This window comes from Rana temporaria, chromosome 2 (assembly GCF_905171775.1).
Source record: "Rana temporaria chromosome 2, aRanTem1.1, whole genome shotgun sequence".
NCBI classification, from domain to species: Eukaryota; Metazoa; Chordata; class Amphibia; order Anura; family Ranidae; genus Rana; species Rana temporaria.
This window is the reverse complement of record NC_053490.1, coordinates 407,290,062-407,302,592: the sequence shown is the minus strand read 5'-3', so window position 1 is coordinate 407,302,592 and position 12,531 is coordinate 407,290,062.

The window sequence follows — 12,531 nt, the reverse complement described above, 5'->3', positions numbered from 1 at the left end:
ATCTCTTTTACTTTTGCATATGTTGATGTAGAGTGGACAAGGTCTCTTCCTATCTTCAGATATCATTTGATTTAATTCTTGTTCCCAACTTTCTAATATTTTCAATGTACCAATCCCTCCATTGGGTGTCAATATTCTATATATATATTGATCTTTTATTAATCTCTCCAGTATCTTCCCAACTATAGAAGTTAAACTAACAGGTCTATAGTTACTTGGTAAAGACTTTGTTCCCTTTTTAAATATAGGCACCACATTGGCCCTGCGCCAATCCAGTGGTACTATTCCTGTCATTAATGAGTCCCTAAAAATTAAATACAATGGCTTTGAAATTACAGAGCTCAATTCTTTTAGGATCCGTGTTTGTATGCCATCTGGTCCAGGTGCTTTATCCACCTTTATTCTGTCTAAATATTTTTGGACCATATCACTTTTTAGCCATTGTGGATCATTTGGGGCTGTGTCAATACCACCCCCATTATGGACGTGAGTTCCACCATGCTCCTTTGTATACACAGAGCTGAAGAAAGTATTTAATAGATTAGCCTTCTCGTTGTCCCCAGTCACCCACTCTAGATTATTTTGTAAAGGGCCTACATGCTCAAACTTGACCTTTTTACTATTAATATATTTGAAGAATTTTTGGGGGTTTGTCCTACTATCTTTTGCAATCTGCCGTTCGTTTTGAGTTTTTGCATCCTTGATTTCCTTTTTACATATCCTGTTATTTTATTTGTAACATTTAAACAACACTAGTGTTCCTTCCTTTTTATATTTTTTAAAAGCTCTTTTCTTATAGTTTATAGCTTTTTTAACTTTGGCCATGAGCCACATAGGTTTTAATCTTTAGCCTTTTAAACGTATTGCCCATGGGAATATACTTTGCAGTGAGGTCCCAAACAGTCTTTTTGAGAAATTCACATTTCTGTTCTGTGCTTATCAATGCCAATATTCTCTCCCAGTCTAAGTCCTGGAGAGCAGCCCTCACCCTTGCAAAATTTGCTCTATTGAAATTAAGTGTTTTTATCTTTCCGTATGTGATTTTTGTTTACAGCTAACATGAAATGAAATCATGTTATGGTCACTATATTATGATATAAGTTCTTTTGGATCTACAGTATATAATCTGTAAAGCTTGAATTCAACACAGATTTTTAAATAAAGGTAAAATAAACATTTAAATTGTTCTATGCAGGTTATCTGTCAGAAAAATATGGTTATACAAGTGTTAAAATTTTAAAATGATTTTGCATATGTATGCTCGTGGCAGCTTTAAACATTGCTGAATCTTTAGCTTTCATATAAAAGTTGTTTAGAATTCTGCTGGCAATTCAGGCCTTCCAAAATAGCTCTTCCAAGTAGATAAGCATTTTTGATAAGACAAAATAACTTGCATTGATGCCCCTAGACAGAAAATTACCTAGACATTCATGCATATAGTTCTGCACCTGCACTATTAGGCTAAATAGAACTAAGTTGCAAGAGAAGAAAAATATGAACAATGGAGGGAAAAAAAAAACACAAGGCTAAAATTATTGTCACAAACAAATCTAAATGTAGATGCTAATTACAACATATTTTTCTGTGACAAATATGAAAAACGACTTGGCTTTTAAAAGAAACCACATGAGCACTTTTTGTTCCTCCGAATCAGAATTTTCAATGACTGTGCAGGTGTTAAATTACAGCATATCAAGTCCACAAACTGTGTGTGATGCATGATGGGAACAGTATAACTTAAGCTTATAAAATCATTCTCTCGGAAAAGTTGACTTACAAAGATGTAATAGTGAGGTGATGTCAGGAAATGTTACTGATATAAAGATAAATAATTTTTACACACCTAAAATAAGTGCTTACTGTATACGTTAAAATATAACAATTTGCGGAATATTAATTTCTATAAAAATTGGGTGTACGCTTTTCTGCTTAAGTAAAAAATAGAGGTGTTTTTTGCATGCTTCCTGCTGTGTTCTACCTTATTCCTAATGGAACATAAATATAGAGGACATAAGACAATTTGCTAAATAGGGAATTGTCCTGCAGACAGAGAGAGATGTATCCCTAATTCTAATCCATACATTGATAAAATAACAAAAGAGGCAAGCTTTACCTGCATAATTGCATTGTATTTTCCAATAATTTCATTAGTACTTCAAGGTAAAAGGCAATACAAAATATTGTACTGTTTTTTCATTCAAACACAACAGATAAATGACAGCAAAAACTGTTGAAGAATCAAGTAATCGAGTAAAATGCTTATCACCTCTATCAAGTTAACATACATTAATTGTAATTTTCATCCAAAAATAAATAGGAAACAATAAAGAGAAAAAAAAACGAAATAAAATAAACAAAGTCAACATAAGCCAACATAAGCCAAAGATCATCAAGAGGACTTTGCCAGGAAAATAGTAATTCATATGTATTAATGAGTCCCATTTAAGGCCCAGGGGTATTAAACATCTGGAACCAGGCAAACCATATGGTATTAAAAGCATTGAGGCTCTGGGTGTTGTGTGCTAGAAAATGCTCATAACTATAATGAGCGCTGACTCATTGTATCACTTTCATTACATTAAGGGCAGAGATTGCCCTCCAATTTTTGGTGTTAGCTAGGCTTGCTGCAAATAGGATATGTGACACTAAAGTTCTATATTGACTTGGGTAAATATCAATAGAAATATTGCTGGGATAGATAGGAGAGGATTCCAGTCACTTTCAAGATATATAAAATATATAAAACACAGTGTTACAGAAGCTCTTTAAACTTTCACATTCACACATAATATGGAGGAGATTTCCTTCTTTTCCACACTGGCACCAGCAAAAGGATGACATATCAGGGTATACATTCAAGAGTCTGTATGCAGTCATATAACATATATGAAGGATTTTTAAATCCTTATTTAAATGATTGGTGCAATGCATAGTCTTTAAATTATTAAGAATCACGTGCAGAGGGTCGGATGGGGGAAACTATTTCGCCAAATTGTTTTCCTATTTAAGCATAGTAGAGGTTTTACTAAACTCTTTATTATATTGTAGATAGTTAGAAAATATATATATATATATACTTTGTTGCAAGGGGTGCTGTTTAATAAGATATGCCCACAAAGTAAGATCTAACTGAACCTGCTTATGCAGGTACAGTAGGTGTAATGGAAATGTTTGATTTGTAAAAGGTAATACAATTTCTTCTAATATAATAGGAGGAAGATCATTTACAGTTGTCCACAAAATGTTCACAAAATCCAAGGGGTCATTTGCAGTAATGGATGAGAATGTCCATGTAGCCCAAGACTTTTTTGAATGAATAACCTTGAATGAGATACTCCCATGCTGGCTTTTATAGAGGGAAATGGAGGAAAAAATATTGGTTGTGCTGTAATTTTGGCTAGTAGTAGTGACGGGAGGTCACGGTTATGAACAATGGCCTATTCTATGGACAAACATAGTCTGTCTGAGTTAGGCTAAAACCATGTTTTTAGTTAATATAGTAATGCTGTGTTGTAATAGTTTTTAAATTAGTCCTGGAACATGACTTTTGAGGGATGTTGAGAAAAAAGTATAGCCCTTTTTGGAAGGATGAAGACAGGGCCATACATCATGCAAATGGCTGCACAGAACATCCTGCCATAGAATTATCAGTTGTGGTGTCTAGGGCGTGATCTATAATGGAATTAAAGTCTACGAGTTTTGAAAAAAAGTTAATTGGCCCATGGTAGGTGTATATAAGTTCACTATTGTGTATGAAGATTTATTCAAGTTACAAGTTGGTGTAGTGATCTGGTATAGTGTCCAACACAGAACCATAAGATCCAATGTACTGAAGTCAGAGAGTAAATTAGGTTGTTCCGCAGCAACTCACACTAGGTTCTCCAGAGAACGCATTTAATGGATCTTCCAATAACATACAAAGTCCACAGATGATACAAGAATCAAACAGAGTATAATTCAGAATCCCATCTTCTCCTAGACCTGTGCAATGTTCATCATAGAGTGACAAGACTAGACTAGATTTCTTGAATGCCAGCTTGAGTCCTTCAAATATTGGACTCACACTGGAAGGGGGGGGGGGGGGGTCAACCAAATGTTCCCATTGAATGAATATCCCACCAAGTCTAATTAACATCAATAAACACTTCCTTATGTAAGGAAGTACCAGGCCACACACCTAGGTCGTCTTAGATAAGATTAACACATCAAAGAGTCCTCTATAACCCCTTTGATGTGTAACCTTGAATGCCTGTATGTAAACCTATATATACTGTGCCTTTCATATACCACAATATTTTACAATACCTACATATCTATATTAATATTACAACATATTCCCCCACTTGAGTCGGTTCTAACTACTAGAACTGACTCATAAATCAAACATTAAATGTCATTATGGTTTGAGGTATTGGATGCTTTACAACGGCTCATATGAAATATTAAGTTCAGACTGGTTACATCTCTCTTCACCAACCTCTAAAATATCCCCATGAAACAGTTGTTAGATAATATAACTTTAGACCATGACTGGAAAAGGATTCAGTAAACATTCGTGGCCAGTATAGCTGTTAGGCCTCATTTCAAAGATTGCTCCTTGTTTTGTAAATCACATCACGATCTTGAATATTGTGCAAAACCGAGCTGATGTCACCGTCCATTCTGACTTCACATCTATCACCATCTTACTGAAAGTAAAGCTTGGTATGTTTTGGGAGGTCCAATCCACATAAGTCCAGGATTCTCTCATCTCCAGGCTCAAAGTTTTCATTTTTAAAGATGCTTTTACACAAACACCAGCAATTCCTGAAATTCTTCCATCTTCCATCTTTGTAGTAAGAAGAACCATTAATGTATCAGCAGTCCCTTTCAAGGTCAAAAAGGTTTGGATCCGGACCGGCAGTAACAATTCTGTGCTGCAAACTATTTTCTTGCACTTGACACCTTCAATCATTCAAACCTTCAATATTCTGAATTTGTTGATTGCCAGCAACAATTTGCTTTCGTAATGTGCTGTAAACAGCAAGATAACAAGCCCTGCACAATACAACCTTTTCTTTTACTTTCTGAAATTTTGCTATCAAAAACACTTTCCTCTAAAAATTCCTTCATCATAGTCCACGTCTGCTTACATTTTTCTGGCATTTCATAAGGACCGCCATGACGCTTAATACATTTTAATACCCATCTGTTAACTTTATCAGAACTGACACTAGCTTCACACTGAGTAAGCATTTTGACTAAAGTACTAATAATTTAAGATAAAGGAAATATTTTACTCACCGCATTTGAAGCTTCACCTTGCCAGTTCCCGTCTTCTAGTACACGGCAGTCCCTTCTTTCTTCAGTTTCCAGTCTCCAGAGAATAATTCTGGGGTTCCAAACTTGTTTAGTCTTGTATATCAGACTCTCTTATGTCACAACCAGACATTAGAGGTCACAGCACAGCTCTTGGGTCTCCATCAGACTTCTGTCCAACTCACAGGATTTTTCATCATCACCGACTTCTGTTACTAAGTCCTGAAAATGTGCTTCTGGTCTCTTGAACGGCACCAATGTAGTGATCTGGTATAGTGTCCAACACAGAACCATAAGATCCAATGTACTGAAGTCAGAGAGTAAATTAGGTTGTTCCGCAGCAACTCACACTAGGTTCTCCAGAGAACGCATTTAATGGATCTTCCAATAACATACAAAGTCCACAGATGATACAAGAATCAAACAGAGTATAATTCAGAATCCCATCTTCTCCTAGACCTGTGCAATGTTCATCATAGAGTGACAAGACTAGACTAGATTTCTTGAATGCCAGCTTGAGTCCTTCAAATATTGGACTCACACTGGAAGGGGGGGGGGGGTCAACCAAATGTTCCCATTGAATGAATATCCCACCAAGTCTAATTAACATCAATAAACACTTCCTTATGTAAGGAAGTACCAGGCCACACACCTAGGTCGTCTTAGATAAGATTAACACATCAAAGAGTCCTCTATAACCCCTTTGATGTGTAACCTTGAATGCCTGTATGTAAACCTATATATACTGTGCCTTTCATATACCACAATATTTTACAATACCTACATATCTATATTAATATTACAACAGTTGGAACGCATTATCCCCAATAGGATATGCACAATTGGGATGGCTTGGGCAGAAACTACATAACAAAAGGCTTCTTATATATTGTGAAAAGTGAAATTATGCTTGAAAAGCTGAACTTAGCCTTTGAACCCTTTGCTGTGAGCCATGCCATCTCACTATACAGTATTCGACAATTGGCCCATGCACTTAATAAACAACTGGTATTAAAGTGACACTAAACAATATCCACATTCTCCCAAATATAATCCATACACAATTACTAATTAATGGCCCTGTAATACATTTTTCATTGAATTGTTTCTTACTATGTTTCTCTGCATCCTTGCAATGTCCTTTGTGATCTCTTAAACTTCTTATTCCCCCCCCCCCTTTCTGATTGATTAAAATGAGCAGTGCACATTAGTTGCATTCATATGCACTGATCTATGCATGCTACAAATCCCATAGTCCATAGTCCACAGTGCATCTCTGGAGTGAGCAAGAGATGGTGGCTATGTTCCTAAAAACAGCCGGATCATTGAAAATAAACATAGCCATCCTTTAAGAGGAAGTTTTATCACAGCAGCAAAAAAAAAAAAAAAAGAGTCTGGAGATTAGGAGGAAGCTGTGAACATCAGAATTTTTTTTTTTTAAGTTAAGAATATATACTTGAATAGAGTTTGTTAGAAAAAAATTGTGTCACAAAGTGAAACAGGAAGGTTGGAATAATCTGTACTCAAAAAGAAGATCATAAGGCTCACTAGTGGAAGAACACATCTCCGCAAACCTTAGCACTGCAACCAGGAACCCTGGAGTGCCAAAGTTTTGGTGTGCAAAGCGAATTGTGATTTCTCTTTATTCTTCATTTAAAAAGTATCTTTGGGATTTTATCTGTGATAAACAGGATCAAGTCTTTATAAACATTAACGTGAACTGTTAAGTTCTTAATGTTTTGCGTTTAATGAAGTGCATTAAATTAAATCTGAAGCAAAAACCTTTTTTTTTGCTTTGGAAAGAGTGATGGTGGGTTAGAAGGTCTGTCAAAAGTGATAATACCCTTGCAGAGTGAACAGCCCATTTGCTGTGAAAACTAAGGCCGTTTCACATGTGAAGACAGCATGTCCGTATTTCAACCATCCGTTTTTGGATGAAATACGGACATACATGTATCCCTATGGGATAGTGGGTCATCCGCTGACACCCGATCTCATCGGTCCCTGGTATGGTCTGATTTTTCAGACGGAGGAAAATCCTATTTTTCCATCTGTCTGCAGATCGGATCGGGTGAACACGGACAACTTTTCACTAGATATCGCTCTGCATCTGATGGACCGAATGTCAGAAGACATCATCTGGTTAAAAAAAAATCTGAGAAGCAGAAATTGCTCCTTGCTCATTGAACTTCTAGAAACCTCTGGGGGAACCTTAGGGATCCATGGAACCCTGGTTGAGAAATGCTGCATTAAAGTGTAACTGCAGCTTTGGTGCACCAGCATTTAGATTAGAGCACCCCTTACCACTCCCAGCCTCCACTTTCAGTTAATACTAACTTTTCCTTAACTCAGTTAGATATTGCACACTAGCACTCTTCACTGCTTATCAGAACTCTTCCTGTCTAGACCCCCACATGGTATTGCATTTATGAGCCCAGATGGGAAGAGTTTTGACCATTAGCTAGAAAATCTAGTGAGCAATATCTCCAGGGATCGAGTCCTGCGGGAACGCATGGGAATGGCGTCCCTGCACCTTTTTCACAGCAGGAACGCTGTTCCCTTTGTCCACCTGCTGAATGACTCACCATCACTATTCAGTCTGTCAGGTGACTTCACGTGATGGGCCCAGCCGCCACTGTTGTTTATGGGAGTTGTAGTCCACAGCGGCGGCTGCGTGCTTAAGCTCCTTGCTCCGGGGGTGAAGTCAGTCTGAGGAGAGCAGCGCAGCCAGTCTATGTGCGGTGCTACAACTCCCATCATTGGATATTTTGCCTGCCTCTGCCTGGCTGGACACTCTGTAGAAACACCACGTGATGTGGCTGGCCTGGGCACACTGCTGCTGGCTGGTGGACGGTGATGGCTGCAGACAGTACAGTAACAGTCCTGTGGAGCAAGATGATCACCCACCTCCCAGGACTGGAGGAAGGAAACCGTGGAGAAGGGGCAAGAGAGGACCTGTCCTGCCCCTGCTGAGCACTGAGTCTGCTGAGCAAGCTGAGGTGAGAGATATGCCCCCCATACACCTCATTTACCTTGCCCATGGCCTGTGATTCTTGCTGGAAGCTGCCCATGGCCTACAGGCCAGCAGGACCCACATGCCATGGTCGGCTCCCAGTAGGACCCACATGCCATTGTCGGCTCCCAGCAGGACCCATATGCCATGGCCAGCAGGACCCATAGACTATTGTCCACTCCCAGCAGGACCCACAGGTCAGTGGCCAGCTCCCAGCAGGACCCACAGGTCAGCGGCCAGCTTCCAGCAGGACCCACAGGTCCGCAGCCGGCTCCCACCAGGACCCACAGGTCCGCAGCCAGCTTCCAGCAGGACCCACAGGTCTGCAGCTTGTGGGACCTGCTGGGATCTGGCCACTGACCTGTGGGTCCTGCTGGCCACTGGCCTGTGGGTCCTGCTGGCCACTGGCTTGTGAGTCCTGCTGGCCACTGGCCTGTGGGTCCTGCTGGCCACTGAAATGTGGGTCCTGCTGCCCATGGCCTGTGATTCCTGCTAGGAGCTGCCCATGGCCTGTGAATCCTGCTGGGAGCTGCCCATGGCCTACAGGCCAGCAGGACCCACATGCCATGGTCGGCTTCCAGCAGGACCCACATGCCATGGTCGGCTCCCAGCAGGACCCACATTCCATGGCCAGCAGGACCCATAGACTATTGTCCATTCCCAGCAGGACTCACAGGTCAGTGGCCAGCAGGACCCACAGGTCAGCGGCCAGCAGGACCCACAGGCCAGTGGCCAGCTCCCAGCAGGACCCACAGGTCAGTGGCCAGCTCCCAGCAGGACCCACAGGTCAGTGACCAGCTCCCAGCAGGACCCACAGGTCAGTGGCCAGCTCCCAGCAGGACCCACAGGTCCACAGCCAGCTCCCACCAGGACCCACAGGTCCGCAGCCAGCTCCCAGCAGAACCCACATGTCAGTGGCCAACAGGACCCACATGCCATGGTCGACTCCCAGCAGGACCCACATGCCATGGCTATATATAATACACTCATCAAATGTGCTTTAAAATACAATGTTTTCCCTTTCGTGAACAAGAAAATTACGTTTGCTGTTGGGCTGGTATAAAAATGCTATGGGGCTGGTATGATTTTTTTTTCAGGGCTGGTTTTTATTCTCAGTCTGGCCCTGCTGTCAGGGGCAGGCCAACTGAGCTGAGCAGACTCGTTGCTCCTCCTCCAGGCTCCGACCTCGCCTGCCACCCGTCCTTCAGTACGTGAACGGTTGCGTGTGACATCACGTGGAGGCGGAGTCACACAGCATCTCCTCTCCTCACACCGTCACACGCACTTTGCCCTGACACTGACACACTGACACTGTGGGCCTGATTTACTAAGCTATGTGCGCTGCGCTGGTTCATGCATTAATTAGTACTCCGGGTGGAGGCTTAATCAGGCGCATGAACCAGCGTAGCAGCCGGCGCATTGAAACTAATATGTAAAGCCGCGCCGAACTCCCTATAGAAGTCTATGGGAGAAATCAAAAGTGTTCATTTTAAAGGCTAATCTGCAAGTTTAGTCCTAAAAAGTGTTTGGGGACCTCAGTCCTGCCCCAGGGAACATGTATCAATGCTTTTTTTATTTTTTAAAACGGCCGTTTTTTCGGGAGCAGTGAAATTAATAATTCTTAAAGTGAAACAATAAAAGTGAAATATTCCTTTAAATTTCGTACCTAGGGGGGGTGTAATGTCAGCATGTGAAATAGCGCATTTTTCCCGCACTTAGAACTCCCCCTGCACAAAGTGACATTCTGAAGGAAAAAAGTCATTTAAAATTTCACACGCGGCTATAATGAATTGTCGGCTCTGACAATTCTAAAGGGATTCATTCATAAAACAAACAAAAAAATGTGTAGGGGTTCCCCCAAATTAAATTACCAGGCCCTTCAGGTCTGGAATGGATATTAAGGGGAACCCCGCCGTAAAAACCAAAAAAAAAAAAGACGTGCGGTTCCCGGCAAATATCCATTCCAGACCCTTCAGGTCTGGTGTGGATTTTAAGGGGAACTCCACCCCAAATTGAAAAAAAAAATGGCGTGGAGTCCCCCTAAAAATCCACACCAGACCCTTATCCGAGCACGTTGACCTGGCCGGCCGCAGAAAAGAGGGGGGGACAGAGTGCGGCCCCCCCCCCTCTCCTGAACCGCACCAGGCCACATGCCCTCAACATGGGGAGGATGTCCCCATGTTGATGGGGACAAGGGTCTCATCCCCACAACCCTTGCCCGGTGGTTGTGGGGGTATGCGGGCGGGAGGTTTATCAGAATCTGGAAGACCCCTTTAACAAAGGGGACCCCCAGATCCTGACCCCCCCCCCTGTGTGAAATGGTAATGGGGTACATTGTACCTCTACCATTTCACCCCAAAAAAAATGTCAAAGTGATAAAAATGACAGTAGCCGGTTTTTGACAAATCTTTTAATAAAATCTTCTTTTCTTCTTTCCTTCGGGGTTCTTCCGCTGCTTCTTTCTTCTCGTCCACATCTTGCCCGACGTCTTCTTCTATCTTCTCCGTCCGTCCTTCCGCCTTCTGGTCCCGCATCTTGCCCGTTGTCTTCTCCGTCCGCCTCCTCGTCCGCATCTTGGGTCTTCTGCGGTCTTCTTCTCGGTCCGCCGCCTTCTCGTCCCCTGCGTTTGAATTGTAATTGGCCGCCGTTTTCCCGCTCCTGGGACCCGCCCCCCTCTGACGCCACAAGTAAACTCCTTAGAAGGTCATGTGCGTCAGAGGGGGGCGGGGTCGCAGAGCATCACACAGCGGGGGAATTCAATTTCAATCGCGCCGCCCGGAGAAGAAGTTCACGCCGTGTCACACTCATGTGACCCCGCCCCCCTCTGACGCCACAAGTAAACTCCTTAGAAGGTCATGTGCGTCAGAGGGGGGCGGGGTCACATGAGTGTGACACGGCGGGAACTTCTTCTCCGGGCGGCGCGATTGAAATTGAATTCCCCCGCTGTGTGACGCTCTGCGACCCCGCCCCCCTCTGACGCACATGACCTTCTAAGGAGTTTACTTGTGGCGTCAGAGGGGGGCGGGTCCCAGGAGCGGGAAAACGGCGGCCAATTACAATTCAAACGCAGGGGACGAGAAGGCGGCGGACCGAGAAGAAGACCGCAGAAGACCCAAGATGCGGACGAGGAGGCGGACGGAGAAGACAACGGGCAAGATGCGGGACCAGAAGGCGGAAGGACGGACGGAGAAGATAGAAGAAGACGTCGGGCAAGATGTGGACGAGAAGAAAGAAGCAGCGGAAGAACCCCGAAGGAAAGAAGAAAAGAAGATTTTATTAAAAGATTTGTCAAAAACCGGCTACTGTCATTTTTATCACTTTGACATTTTTTTTGGGGTGAAATGGTAGAGGTACAATGTACCCCATTACCATTTCACACATGGGGGGGTCAGGATCTGGGGGTCCCCTTTGTTAAAGGGGTCTTCCAGATTCTGATAAACCTCCCGCCCGCATACCCCCACAACCACCGGGCAAGGGTTGTGGGGATGAGACCCTTGTCCCCATCAACATGGGGACATCCTCCCCATGTTGAGGGCATGTGGCCTGGTGCGGTTCAGGAGAGGGGGGGGGCCGCACTCTGTCCCCCCCTCTTTTCTGCGGCCGGCCAGGTCAACGTGCTCGGATAAGGGTCTGGTGTGGATTTTTAGGGGGACTCCACGCCATTTTTTTTTTCAATTTGGGGTGGAGTTCCCCTTAAAATCCACACCAGACCTGAAGGGTCTGGAATGGATATTTGCCGGGAACCGCACGTCTTTTTTTTTTGGGGTTTTTACGGCGGGGTTCCCCTTAATATCCATTCCAGACCTGAAGGGCCTGGTAATTAAATTTGGAGGGACCCCCTTTTTTTTTTTTTTTTTTTAATGAGCAATGACTCTATTCTTTATAGCCATGAGTACTTTAACCACTTGCCCACCGGGTTAATTCTGGCACTTCTCTCCTTCATGTGAAAATCACAATTTTTTGGCTTGAAAATTAATCAGAACCCCCAAACATTATATATTTTTTTTTAGCAGACATCCTAGGGAATAAAATGGCAGTCATTGCAATACTTTTTGTCACACCGTATTTGCGCAGCGGTCTTACAAGCGCACTTTTTTTGGATAAAAATCACTTTTTTGAATTAAAAAATAAGACAACAATACATTTTGCCCAATTTTTTTCTATATTGTGAAAGATAATGTTACGCCGAGTAAAATGATACCCAACATGTCACGCTTAAA